The following is a 15,684-nucleotide window of genomic DNA, read 5'->3' as shown; positions in this document are numbered from 1 at the left end:
GGGTATGACCTGAGCGTAGCCTGGTCACGCTAAGATTATTCTTTCTATGTTGAAATAATTCGGGATTCACTAGGAATGCCTCGTACAATTTTTCATCGTTATCACCGGAGTCTGTTGCAATAGACATCACATTTCTATACGTGTACATTTCACTGGCCATCTGTAAACTACCCTTTAGATGTTAAGCTTAGACTTCATGGAATCTTGAAATGACGGGGAGGGGGCCAGGGTTTTTTAAGTTCTTGAGAATGTAACACAGTAAGTACATCTGAAATTAATAGAGAGGTCTACTCCCTACCTCTCTTTTAGCAGTTTATCTCCTCTTGGAAAAAATTAAAGTTTGTACCTTTTCTTAAAATTAAAATATAGTTGTAAAGGAAAAAATGAGGTGTTAGGTTACCCTTTCCCCCGGGGATCTCAACCTGCGAAAACCACATATGAATATAAACATAAACTACCGGTATAAAAAAGTTATCCCAAATGTTAAATAGACATCATAACTTGTTTTTGTTGGATTGTAATTTGGGATGTTATTTAATTATAACCCATCATAAGAAGACCTGGTCCCAGAGTTATGAAGCAGTCTCATAAAAAAGTCAAAATTTTTACACTCTCATATTGTCTTGTGATTAAAAAAATTGAAAAAATGAAATGCTAATAAAATGTGTCTCTATATTAATTACGCTGATATTCTGCTGATATTTACTAATTTTAAGCGTAATTTATGATGCATCATATTTTTTATTAACATTTTTTTCAGGCTTGATATCGGGTCCCTCTACCCCTCAAACAATAAAAGTTCAATCCTTTATACTGTCGGACAAAAATAATTACCAAATCTACCTTATTCTATGATCATTTATTGTGATGGACATTCATTGGCAATTGATACCACACCACTTCCACATTTTTAAAAATATTCTGTTAAATTCAACAAAGATATGTTTAATCATTTTTTTTTTCATGGAGGTGATCCTTTTGTTTTTTGCTTTTGTTTGTTTGCTTGTTTTGGGGGGTTTTTTTTGTTTGTTTTTTTTTCTTTTTTTTTGGGGGGGGGGGCTTTGAAATTTGGTCCTACTTCCTGAATTTAAAAATCACTAGTTCAAGTATAAAAAATGAAAAGATCAATACATAATACATGCAGAGAGAGAGAAAGAGAGAGAGAGAGAGAGAGAGAGAGAGAGAGGGGGAGGAGAGATTGGTAAACAATATACAAATATTGACTGTGTTTTCGGGCAACATTGATTATATTAGCCCCAGAGGGACGAAATATTGCCCGACGCGAAGCGGAGGGCAATATTTTCGTCCCAAGGGGGCTAATATAATCAATGTTGCCCGAAAACACAGTCAACATTTGTTTTGTTATATGAAGAAACAAACAAAAATTTAATAAAGTAATTGAAAACAGGTCGTCGTAATTTTCTCAGCTCAACAAAGAATTCACGAATTCAATTTTCTGCAAAGTTCATTTCCAAAATATCCTCAGCATCAAACGGTCACTGGTGATATTCCGCCGACCGTAAGAATTAACATACAGATGTTCTACCTGATTAACTTCACAGTAATTCGCAAATCCTTACATCCGTTATGATAGCAAACCGTCGCATTGCGCGTCCGTTGTTTACTTGCCTTGACTGACTGTCTATTATGACGTCACCTTGTTTTTTGAGTCGCGAAGAATTATTTACGTCATAGTTTACGAATCAACAAATCAGACGCGATTATTTGTAATAGAGGGAACGTTCTCTAGATATTATTCCTAGCCGGTCAATATCAAAAAAAATATTGACCGGTCAATATTTTTCGGACGAGCTGATATTACATTTATTGACTATTCGTCTATATAGAGTTATATAGTGAGAATATACTACTGAATATAACAATATACAAATATTGACTGGGGTTGAGGGCAACATTGATTATATTAGCCCCCGAGGGACGAAATATTGTCCGAAGCGAAGCGGAGGGCAATATTTTTGTACCAAGGGGGCTAATATAATCAATGTTGCCCGAAAACACAGTCAACATTTGTTTTGTTATATGAAGAAACAAACCAAAATTTAAGAAACTAATTGAAAACAGATCGCCGTAATTTTCTCAGCTCAACAAAGAATTCACGAATTCAATTTTGTGCAAAGTTCATTTCCAAAATATCCTCAGCATCAAACGGTCACTTGTGATATTCTGCCGACCGTAAGAATTATCAGACAGGTGTTCTACCTGATTTTACTTCACAGTAATTCGCAAATCCTTATATCCGTTATGATAGCAAACCATTGCATTGCGCGTTCGTTGTTTACTTGCCTTGACTGACTGTCTATTATGACGTCACCTTGTTTTGGAGTCGCGAAGAATTATTTACGTCACCGTTTACGAATCAACAAATCAGAGGCGATTATTTGAAATAGAGGGAATGTTCTCTAGATATTATTCCTAGCCGGTCAATATCTAAAAAATATTGACCGGTCAATATTTTTCGGAGGAGCTGATATTACAATTATTGACTATTCGTCTATATAGAGTTATATAGTGAGAATATACTACTGAATATAACAATATGTAAAATTACACACCAAAAGAGCCCGGCTTTAAGTATTTCAGTACTTTGAATTTTGTAGTTTTGCCCCCGTAATTATTCATTCGTGTATCTATTGGGCACTCTGCTTGTCTAAATGTGTAGCACTGGCGAATAAGTCCACTTCAGCTTACATGTATATTCAAATTCCCATTTTCCCATGATTTCTCGAGTGGTTTTTTTTTATTGAGTTTTTCACTTTCACAACATATATACATACATACATGACTTATCTTGAACATGTATTTATATAATCATCTTGAAAAGCTTTTAAGTATATGATTATTCTATATTATACAGTTCTTATGTAGTGAAAGTAAATTTTTGAGAGAGAGAGAGAGAGAGAGAGAGAGAGAGAGAGAGAGAGAGAGAGAATAAATAAAGGGGAGAGAGCAAGGGAAAGGTGTGGGGCATTGTTCACATATGGATATAAAACTTAAATAATAATCATGTGATAGATCCCTGTTCTACAGGGATACTCAAGAGAGGAAAAAAGGATAAAACACATCACAGTTCAAAACAAGATTGAGATGAGACACAATAAAATGACAATTTAACTATATATAATACAGTGCTATAGCTTATCACATATTTTTTGCCAATGGCTTTCATACTCCTTATATCTACAATTTCTCATTAGCATATATTTTTCAGTCAAGAGCCTTTCTATTACAACATTTTTTAATCCATGTATATTTGTATTTGTATTACTTTTGTATTTACAAGAAAAATATATTGTTTCACAATAAGAACCAACAAGTTAAAAAATCTATAAACATCTCTATTTTTATATTTTCCAAACAGAACTGATTGTTTATCAAATGTTATTAACAGATCAAACTGTTGCAAGATCCAGTCTTCAACAGCAGACCATAATTCTTTTACAATAGTACATTCATAGAATAAATGTCCAATACTCTCTTCATCTCTTTTACAGAAAGTACATACAGGAGACTCTGCTTTTTTTATTTTGAAAAGATATTTATTTGTCGGAACAATCCTATGAAGAATTTGGAACTGTAACCAATGTAGTTTTGATTCTTGTGTAGATTTCTCGTGTTTTAATGACATTGATTTAAAAAAAACACCTGAAACGTGTTGAAGCAATCCTTCAGTTCAGTAAAATATTGTTTGGCTCGCGAATATGTCTGGTTTTCCCCCATAAAATACATGTTACAATGTAAAGCTAATGCCAAACTACAGATTCTGGAGAGTTTTAAAAGTAGAAAAATGTCCAACTTTAAGACAATATATTTGCAATATAATGGAGAGTCCAAAGACAGATTTTTGATATATTGTAAAGATAAATGTCCTTTTATAACTAGAAACAGATTTAGTGAATTTAAAGTGCCATTTTCTGACCTTTAAGCATTTAAAAAATTTATATTTTCACAATTTTACTAAAAATTGGAAACATGCCAGATTCGTGACCTATCTGCACTTAACAGAAATAATATATGGGAATTCTCACAAAATGAATTACACAAGTGTACCTTGTTAGTGTTAACTCTAAATGACTTTTTGAATTCATATTAAACTAAACTCAGAATTCTTAACAATAATTTGGTGATTTATACAAAATTTTATTCTTAAAAGGGTCAAAATTCTATTTTTAGTAACAGTGCTGCAGAACCAAGTTTAGACTGACCTCATCAAATTTTTTTTTATGGCAAATTTATTCATTTAGATGCACAATGTTTCACACAAAATATGAAGTTGATCAGAGAACCTTGCTACCACTACCTTTTGCATTGTTTTCTCGTAGACATGCTCTTAAGTACATTTTACTTGTAATTCAGTTTAATAAGTTAGATTTATAGTTTCCATTATATTGAACCCTTTTCCCTAAAATTGCGATAGAATCTATGCAGGCAGAGTCCACGTGCTATCCCGTTCAATCAAATCAGCCCGCGAGATAGACCACGTGTTCCTTCCATGATAACGAAAAAATGTCGTTCTATTGTTTTTTTTTAGTCCGCAAAATAGAAAAAAGTTTAGCAATGAAGTATTTAGTGTTTGAAATGTTTAGTTTCTTCCTTCTTATATTGCATGTATGGAGTTGGAATATAGCGTTGTAGAATCTCTCTCTCTCTCTCTCTCTCTCTCTCTCTCTCTCTCTCTCTCTCTCTCTCTCTCTCTCAGTGTGTACTTTTGTGCAATCATTTTTGAATTATAAGAGTTCTATTTGTATAAATTTAATTCATTTATTTTAGATCCATAATTTTAGTAACGATTTTAACACATTGACTAAAAGTTTGTAAAGTACACGATGTAATAAGATTGTTTGTTAAAATTTCGACGCTATTTCACATCACACATATTAGATTGGTTATAAAGTAAATAAAGTTGTGTTAACTGTTTAAAATGCTTGCAAAAAGTTACCGGTATTATCTCATTCATCTTTTTAATCGATCAAGTTTTTTCGTACATACATGTATGTGTACCCGGTAAGTAATTTCTTATCGCAAGTTAATACTTTGTGAAATTCCCGCATTTATAGAGTTGCTGAATTTTCTCCGGATCCACGCGCCGATAGTCTTACGTGTAGTTGTTTGTGTACATATCTACAGACAATTTTTTGTTTGTTAGAGATTAGAAAAAATCATGGAACTAACAAAGTAGAAGAAAGATATATTCAGACCATACACACGACGGGTTGTGATGAGTTACCAAACAGGTGTCCGTGGAAAGGTGTGAATAACGGCATCTCGAGTACACCTGTTCAGACGTCCAAATATACACACAGTTAGTTGTAAATTACAATGACACTTAACAAGACAGACAATAACACCTGTTGTGTATAGAACCCAAGATGAAAGACAATATTGTGTATCTGATCAGCTTCCGTACAGGTGTATCGCACGAGGGATTTTTCATGTGAAATCACGAGGCCATTACCCGCTATACGGAAATAAAGTTGAAAGTTATTTTATGAAATGCGGGTATATTTTTAGTACCTGTACAATGCTTGAATATAATTTAACAAGAGTTTGTACAGGTATTTAACTATAAACTATAATATAAAAGTGATTTTTTGTTTCTTTATTGCTCCATAAATAGCTGAAGTCCAAATTATTCGAGTCACCGGTAATATGGGGTTGTTATTTACTACAGCACATCAACGTGTTTTTAAAAAAACATGATCTGAAATGTTTTCATTTTTCATTTTTAATTGGTTTATATTAAGAATGTAAATTAATTAATAAATCAGAAAGTTTTCAGATAACAGAAAATAAGACGTTTAAGCTCCCGACATTTTAATCGGATCGTCAGTTACAACATCACGTGTGTTTAGAAAAAAAACACGATTAAATTGATTGAATTTTTATTATATATCAACTGATTATTAAATATATTTGGTGAATTTATTTCAATTTATTTAAGAACAAATGAAATAAAAGGCACCCATTTACGTCGAGTTTTCAGATCACAAAAACTTAACTTCACGTTGACAGCCCCGACAATTTTCTAGGTCCATGCAACGTAAGTCGATATTTTTTTTTAAATATGAAAAGGATCTATATGTTTCAAACCTTGTTTAGCCATAATTTATTTATTTCTAAACATACGCTATTTCTATCAAAGTCTCAGGTAACGATATCCACGGAGTAACACAGTGGCCATGGAGTTACACAGGCGGCCACGGTGCTACACAGTGCTTTTTCTTGAATTTTCCAATACACATACACGGTGTCACACCGTGTACACGGTGCGACACAGACCATTTTCCACCGTGTTTTTTACACGGTGGGTGTCGGGATACTCGTGAGCTGTACTGTATATATATATATATATACATGTATATATATATATATATATATATATATATATATATATATATATATATATATATATATATATATATATATATATATATATATATATATACCGGTATTCCTCCATGACTCTCTCTCTCTCTCTTCTCTCTCTCTCTCTCTCTCTCTCTGAGACATCTAGATGTACTGGTACCGTATATATATATATATATATATATATATATATATATATATATATATATTTATATATATATATATATATATATATATATATATATATATATATATATATATATATATATAAAATTTGAAAAACGAAAGACAACACAGAGTAAAACGTTAGCGCTTTAAATGAAAGCGCTAACGTTTTACTCTGTGTTGTCTTTCGTTTTTCAAATTTTCTATATATACAACCGGACACTGCGATATTTTTTGGATTTAACTATATATATATATATATATATATATATATATATATATATATATATATATATATATGGACCTGTGCGTGCACGGGTTGACATTGCATATGATACCAGACATCTGGTCGAGCCCTGCATGGTTCCCACTGGTCCACCGATGGACCGTTCCAGGGGTCCTTCAGCGGTGGATATGGCCCCCCGGAGTCTGTGGTGGACCCCACTCACACTGGGGGCCATGGACACTTGAGTAGACTCGGGGTACATGCCGCTCTGTATGGCGATGCTTGATGCAAGGCTGGTGTACTGAAATGGTAAAAAGAATTTTTATACAAAACAATAGACTTGGACCTGTGCGTGCGCGGGTTGACATTGCATATGATACCAGACATTTACGAAATAGATACATCGACACACCATATTGTTGACATTTACATCACTCTTTTATATATACCACCTCTATACAATAAACTTAAGGCTCATTGGGAAATGTTTAACCCTTTTATATCTACCACCTCTATACAATAAAATACACAAGGTATATTGTATTGTATAGAGGTGATAAATAAAGATATAAATAGAGATATACAAGGGTTAAAACTTCGTAACTTCGTGACGAGCCCCTGTGGTCTTTTCAAAAGGATTCAACACTTTTTCAATAACGTTTTTTATTCGAATATACACACCATGTTAACATTCGAAACTCTCGGGATTTTCATATTAAATGCACTGATGAGTTCGAGTTATCTCTTGTATTCCCTTTGATGAACAGAATATATGAAAAAAAATTTATGAAAATTTACACGTATTTGTTGTATCGCTTCTAAGTTTATCCAAGCAAGTGTGATATTGGGGAAACGTAAACTAAAGAGCCTCCCGTTATTAAACATGAATGTACATGTAATGTGCATGCGCACGATTCTAAATCCAAAAAATCCTGATGATTTCTGGATTTTTAAAAGGAATTTTTGTTCATTATTAATAAGCAAAGCTTGATTGAGAAAAAATTAAAAACAAATTGGTAATCTTCAAGTACAAATTATGTTTAAAATATATAAAACAAAAGACAGTACTCTTCCAATTTCTCGGTATTAAAGCCCCACAATTTGAGTCTATTATTTTAATATACCCGGTAGTAGTATAAATAAAGCTATAATCATATCTAACAAGGCTCCTTGCATAAAATGGATTTAAAAGTTATTTTCAAGAAAAACTCTATTGTGCTTTCAATGATTAAACAACTTTTTTTTTAAGATACTTGACACAGACTGTGAAGAAAATGAACGAAAAAAGCAAATAAGTAGAATTTTACAAAGTCCAAGGAGCATAACTCTTATCAAAAATTGCTCGACTATACCCACAATCATACATGACCTAGATAATATTATAATAAATCTGTACACTAAATTTCATCTCAATACATGCAACCTCTGTGAAGAAAATGAATGGAAAGCATTGGTTGGCCGACCGACAGACATGAGCAAAGCACTATGCCCTCCCTTCTTCGAAGGGGGGCACAATAAGAAGAATAGCAAAAAGCAGCATATAAAGCATCTGATTTTCAAGAGTGCAGTGTAAAGGGAGGTATGAATGTCTTGCTTCTAATATTTACCTGGTCTGTTGCACTTTCCTGCAACCATTGAATTATATGATAACACATCAATGCTCTCAAATAAACAAACATGCATATAAAAAATATATAACTATGATATGAATAAGAAACCAGCCAAAAAAATCCCCAAAAAACATAAGGAAATCATTTTACTTAATTAACTATTTAAAAGAAATAATTGTGTCAATGTACATTAAAAGCCAGTCACCATTCAAAAAAACAGCCAATAAACATTTTACTAATTTGGAGTCATTCCCATGCACAATAATGTTGAGTGTTTCAGTCTTATAAAACTTACCCCCAGGGCTCCTGCCCCGCTGGACTGTAGTCCAGAAAGATACTCTGTAAGGGACCCCTGAGATGACATCACCATATTCTGGGTCACAGGGTTAAAGATGCTTGGAGAAGTAGTGTTTCTATTGGCTGTTAAACAAAATGAAAAATTTAATTACCTTCTAATTGTTTCAATAAATGTACCATTCTAATAATTTAAAAAAACATATTCAATCTTATAAACATATTACTATATACAGGGAAATGTTCACCCTTGTTATATTTTTCTCCCCTTTCACCAGGGGCAAATTTAAATATGGGCAAATTACAATGTCTCATTTCATCTCTCTTTCAACACAACTATGTCTAAGCGAATTCAAAACAAGACAAAACTGTTTGCAAGTGAAGAAGGGCAAAATTAAAAAGAGGCGAAAATAACCCTGTATACAGTAATTAAAATAAATAAATGAACGTATTAAACACCATGTGTATTTAATACCTTTTTCTTTGATGTCATTGATGAACAGACTGCATTCCTTGGGAGGTTTCCACTCTCGGTTTGTAAGCTGTTATTTGTAAAATTTAATGTTATCAGAGCATCATTAAATTTACACACAATCATGCAGTGAACAATTCATTTCTCTATACCTGGTGTATACCATGTAATGTATGTAGTTATCCATACGAACAGAATATGTAAACTGTAAAAGCAGAAATTTCAATGAATTTTATCCTGGTAAAATGTTTTCATGGGGATTCATTTTAAAAAAATTCCTTTTTTTGAAAATAACCATACTAAACATATACTGGACAAAATTGCTAACGCACCATTTAAAATGAAATAATATTTACATCCTAAAAATTTTAAAGATAAATTTAATGTTTAAATAGTTGACCTTAATCATAAGTAAGACATTTGAATGCCCAAACAGCTAAATGGATAATATGTTAACCGAAGCGTAACTGTTCTTTACATATGCTCAAATCGTGCTCACACTCTTTTGGAAAAATAAATCTTTACTTTTCTTTTTGTGTTCTTATTATTGATGCATGTATTACTAAAAACTCACAAAAAAAAACTGACAGGGTATGCCGCATTTGACCACAGAAAAGCGTGGCAGGGCAGTTGGTATGGTCTCTGCAGGATGCTCCTTTAGAGAGGTTAGAAAATCTTTTTAATAATTTAATAGAATTTAACAATTACCTGTGATATTGGCCAAAACATGATGCAGCAAGCTTATCGAATAAAAGCAATTTTTTTTTAGGTAACCATAGTGTGTAATAGGCACCACATGTCAATTGCAAGGCTGTACTGGAAATTTGTACAAATCGGAAGTGTGAGGAACTTAGCAAGAGTTTCAAAGCGCCGCGTGACTACTAGGCGACAAGACAGACACAGTGCATTTATCCGAGCAAATGGAGGTAACAGAGGTCACACCTGATATTGATATGTGAATCACACAGTGGGGGTACCAATGTTTCCTACACAGTACTCAAAGCAACTGGTCAATAAGTTTGCAACAAATGATGTTTCATTTTCTGTATTATAATGAACTGTTAAAATAATATACTAATCAATCTTTGTTGCTTCAGATCTAAAACAATCAAAGAAATAGTAAGTGGTGCATTAGCAATTTTGCCTAGTTAGCAATGGCAGTAAAATTTAAAAATGGAAAGGACTATATATGGTTTGAGCCTAAAATGTAAACTCTTCTAAAATTAACACAACAAATTAATGTACCTGACACACTTTAAAAAATGGCGAATTATAAAGGCCAAATTTGACTAATAGCATAATACAGTTCTTTTCAATTAAGTTTGTAAATATTTTGAAGAAAACACCAATTTTAAATCCCAACGAATATTACTTCTTTTTAGTACATGTATGTTATTCAAAGTACATGTACAGTGCTGCTATCATGAAAGTTGACAAAGCGATCCTATCCTATCCTATATCCTGAATCCTATCCTGCAAAACAGCTCTATCCTATACTATCTCATGCCATCCATATTTAGGAATACGAGTTAAATAAAACGAAAATTTAATTTAAAAAAAATCATTTTATATACAATTTATTGACTAATGTAATAATCGAAATGTCTTATTAATACATGTACATAAAACCGAAAATATTTAGAACAAGGTAACTTATTTACCTGTGCATCTGTGATATTAAATCGTACACGGAGTGTACTCAATTACGTAAACAAACAGGTAAGCGATATAGGTTTTGTTTTTATTATGTATACATGTATAATAATGATGAAAAAGGAGATAAAGGACTTTTATTTAAAATTTAAAACAAACATTTTAATCTAATTCATTTCCTTATAATATGATATGCACGGAGATAATCGGTATTCAGCTGATTCTGTCGGCGATAAATGTAAACACTATTCGGGAAAGCTTTAGTTTATGAATACATTAAAATACCACATTTGTTGTTATATGATATTGAAAAGATATAAATTCTTTTGAATTTATAGTTATAACATTTCTTAATTTGATCTGTTCAGTATATTATCGGACCTTATACGTCCTAGTGATCGGACATTGAAGAAATTAAATGAAACATAATAATTACACACAGACAACGTTCGTCTTTTATTAAGATACTTGTCAAAATATTCCTAAACTGAATACTTCTATTTTTATAATGTTGTAGTCTTAAGATAAAGCAATAAAACATATTATATCTAGTTATTCTACGCCGCATTGTTCATCCAAAAAAATTACAGTAACAATATACTTGCGCTGTTTCCGAATTGATAAAAGTAATAGCGCGCATCGATTTCTTTTTTCCTCCATGTAAATATACATTAATAATAGTTTTGTAATGTTTTACTTTCTGTTATGAACAAAATTATTGTTGTAAATGGATTTCAAAAGTAATTTTCGTTTCGAAAAACCACTCTGAAATTTAAACTCGAATTGGCTACAAGATGAAGGATAGGATAGGAAAGAGTTTGATTTCATGTATCCTATCCTGTATCCTATCTTTGTCAGCTTTCAGGATAACAGCACTGTATTATGTTTTACTTGTTCAAGAATTTTCTCTGTATACATATACTGTATCTTTGACAAGTCTTTTTTCAGCTTAAACTGCTCAAACACTTACATGGAAGTGCATGAGGGACATCTGGATCTTGCCCTCCTGTGAGGGGCTCTGGTCTGGGGTAAACATGTTGGTCCTCGGGGACGGTTGAGGCTCTTCCTCCCTGTCCTGTTAAAATTATACAATTGTTAAATTTCAGCAGAAAATACATCCATTGTACTCATTCTATTTATTAGTTTTCATATCAATTATCTTTTTAAATAAAAGTTAAAGAGATTTTAAACTTCATCACATTTTTATTTTTATTGTGAATTTGAGAAACTATAACACTATTTGGAAAAAAAATATTAGCATTCGCCATTATTACACATGTATTTACCCTATCATCCATTTTGTTGTCTCGTTTGCGGACGTCCAGCTGTGCAAGGAACACACATCCCCCACTCCGACAACATCTACCGTAAAGTTACGGGAAAAATCCACGATCTCCATTGATTTGTGACGCAGGGAAAAGGAGATGTCTATAGGGGTAACAAGGGGACTTAAAAACTCCTCAAATAAGTACGCCTACAACAATGATAAAAGAGTTCATTGGAAGCTTTGACTATCAAGCTATTGATACATGAATCTTTATTTATAGAGGAAAATTAACTATAAATCATGAAATGACTTGCAATACATTCTTATTTATTATGAAATACAAGAAAACAGAAATTTCCTCATACAATGTAGGATTGTTAGATTAGTCAATATATAGAGGAATTCAAAAAGAGAGTGTTACAAAGGTATAAACTAAAACCAATTATAACAAAGCACAAGGGGCAATCGATTTTGCTTTGTTATAAGCATAATTTGTCATATCCGTCAAGTTTACAACATGTAATATAGTCACAGGGAATGAAAATCACTTCGCTGTAAGCATCAGTTTATAATAAGCATGCTCATTTTAACTGTGTTTTACTGTATATGACTTACAACTTTGTATTGGAAAAATATGGAGAATTCATCGCGGACTTTGGATATGTGGCCATTGCCTGACCAATCAGGAGGCATGTAGTGGACATGGGCCAAGATGTTCCTCATCAGAATCTCAGGGCAGTACACTAAATGCTGAACAAAATTGGAAAAATGAAACAATAATATTGAGTCAAATTTTACTTATATAATTTGGTCATAGCATGTCATGAACATGAAAAATGTCTGATAAATTTAATAGAAATTCCAAATAATTATAAACTTTATATAGAGCAATATACAATCAAGTTAACACTATACTAATTATTAATTTTGAAACAAAATCGAAGTTTACTAGCATCACAATCATATATATTTTAAAGCAGTATTTGTCTTTACTGGAAAAACTTCAATTGATTCACAAAATATATTACCGATATTTAATATCATAAATATTTTAATTCCTTTTTGTGTATGTAGAAATAGACATTCAAATTTTTCTACAGTAACAGAATTATAAGCATTATGTATAAACTGTTCACCACTCCCTTAATCATGCAGTTGACAATGTTTCGTGTAACTTGTCATTTTGTTAATAACTTGGATCTAAATTCAATCAAGCATTTCCTCATCTGGTATAAAGACTTCACACGCTGTCACAATCAGACATGCAAAATTGGAAATGCCACAGGTTTAATCCATCCATTTTCAGCAATAACATGACATTGTGCATAAATTAGAAATCAAAATACTTTCTTAATCTAAATTAAAAAAAAAAAAATAAGAATGGACACAAAAAGGCACTGTGCTCACCAGCAACTGCCATGGTGGTCAGCACGTGCTCCAAAGCCAGAACATCCTCATCAATCTCAGTCAGCACAACCAGCACGGCCAGCACAGAACCAGCAAAAAATGCCACATTCATGTAAAATAAAGTATGCATCACATAGCTCAACAATCCTGTAAGATAAAGCAAATTTAATAGTACTGTCAAATGAAACACACTTAAAGAGTGTTATTCTCTTGTAAGATATAGCAAACTTAATCAAAGAAAACAATATACCTGTATTTCTAAGATAAAATACACTTATTGTCAGGGGACAGAAAACAGTATAAACTCCGTATGTTTTGATATCAATAATTTATTAATTTTTAAAACATCTAGGTAATTTTAATCATAAAGAATGAATTCAATAGCAAATAAATGCATACTTACTTGGCTAATATAACTATAAGCTGTGAAGTAAATATATCCATGTAGTTGTTGGCTAACCGATACCCTCTATTCAGACTTTAAAAATATCAAGAAACATGAAATTACATGTATATTGTATTTCATAAAATATATGATCTTTTTTAAAGGAGATTTTTAAACGCTCTGAGATAAATTATTCTTAGTTTGCATCAAATTTTTGATCAAGCTCGTTATAATGCCGTAAATAAAGTCTCGCATAATTTGACCTATAATCGAATTGGAATAAAGAAGATGACTTAATTAAATACCAATTGAATACAATCAGTGTTTGAGAGCAAACATTGATCACTTGTAAAAGGGTCAAAGATTGTGGTGGCTTGGCAATCAACATATTTTTTAAACAAATATTTAAGAAATGAATTAAAGAATTTTTCTATTAATCGACGTATCAAAGAAAAAACATAGTGTATTGATGAAAAAATTAAATATCAACTGATTTAACTAGTAAAGAAAGAATTATCAAATTATTATTGAAATATTTTACGTAGCTTTAAAATGTTAACATTTTTCTATATCTTTATACAGATCGGCTCTTTATCTCAAGGAGATTAATATAGTATAAAAACGGCCACGACCATCCAGCCAATGAACATAGAATAAACATACCATCTTCCTGATCCTAACATTGAAGGTTCTCTTTTAAGTGTCTGAAAAGTAAAGTAGGCCAATTCAATTTCAAAAACTATAATTTGTTTAAACTTACATTCTGTTTAAATTGACATTCTATCTATTCTATTCAAAATCCTCCAATGCAACTCTGATTACACGGTTTTCTTTTTTTTTTTTTTTACTGAAATTGATCTTATCAAAATTTTACAATTCATGTCAAAGTTTGAAAAAGTCTGAAGAAGAAAACTGGATTAAAAAGAAGAAGAGTCAATTTCATTTTTTCAATTTGTTTTCTATTGTATAAACATGTGTTAAACACTTTTTGGTCTTTAATATGAACTATATATTTTTTTCTAAACTGTATGAAAGCAATCAATTACGTTCGCGTATCTAAAGAAGGAATAGAGGATTTGCCACAAGTCGGAGAAAAAAGTCACACATCATGTATCTTTACTCCGCAGAAGCCTCCTTGGTTGTACTGTTGATACAAGTATAGTACATAAATCAGAGACACATTATTTTTAGTTTTTATGCAAGCAATAACTTCAATATATTGTGAGAAAATATCACTGAGTAATAAATATTAGATATCTCCTGCTTTGCGATGGTATATGATTTTTATTCAACGAGTAGTGTGTTTTCATGTTTGTCAAATCAGTCCACAATCGGAGTCCTATTACATAAGATATACATAACCATTAAACCCGTGGTACCCATTTAAACATTTTAACAAAGAAGTACCAAAGTGTTATTTACTTATAAATATATAATATAATTCATGTAGTAATCTTGTCCCTTTTATTTTACAAATGCATAATTTCCTTGTTTTTATCAAACATAAAATATGAGCACAAAAGACGTCTCAAATCAGAATGTTTTACAGATTAAGAATATGGTAATATTTTGAAATCATCTATAAATAGTTTATACTATTTGTTACAGTACATATATGGAGCCTTGATAAGTAGGAAAACCCAAAAGGCAAAAACTACATGCAAACAGGCGGTGACCCCAAAGTCAAACCTACCATTACAAATTAACATAAATATGTTATATAATTAGCAGAGAAAAACAATTTTAATGTCAATGATTTACTGTAAACACACATCCTCACAATGTAATGGCATATTGATTATATACACTGGTTTAAGATAT

General features: G+C 31.7%; 1 pseudogene; it reads right to left on the bottom strand.

Moving 5' to 3' along the window:
• The window catches only part of LOC136272253 (autophagy-related protein 9A-like), a 161,812-nt pseudogene extending 146,855 nt beyond the window's left edge, over window positions 1-14,957 (bottom strand).
• Window positions 14,958-15,684: the final 727 nt, after the last annotated feature.

Source organism: Magallana gigas, chromosome 10 (genome assembly GCF_963853765.1).
Source record: "Magallana gigas chromosome 10, xbMagGiga1.1, whole genome shotgun sequence".
Lineage (NCBI taxonomy): Eukaryota > Metazoa > Mollusca > Bivalvia > Ostreida > Ostreidae > Magallana > Magallana gigas.
Note: the sequence above shows the minus strand (reverse complement) of the source record. Positions and strands in the feature narration are given on the sequence as shown.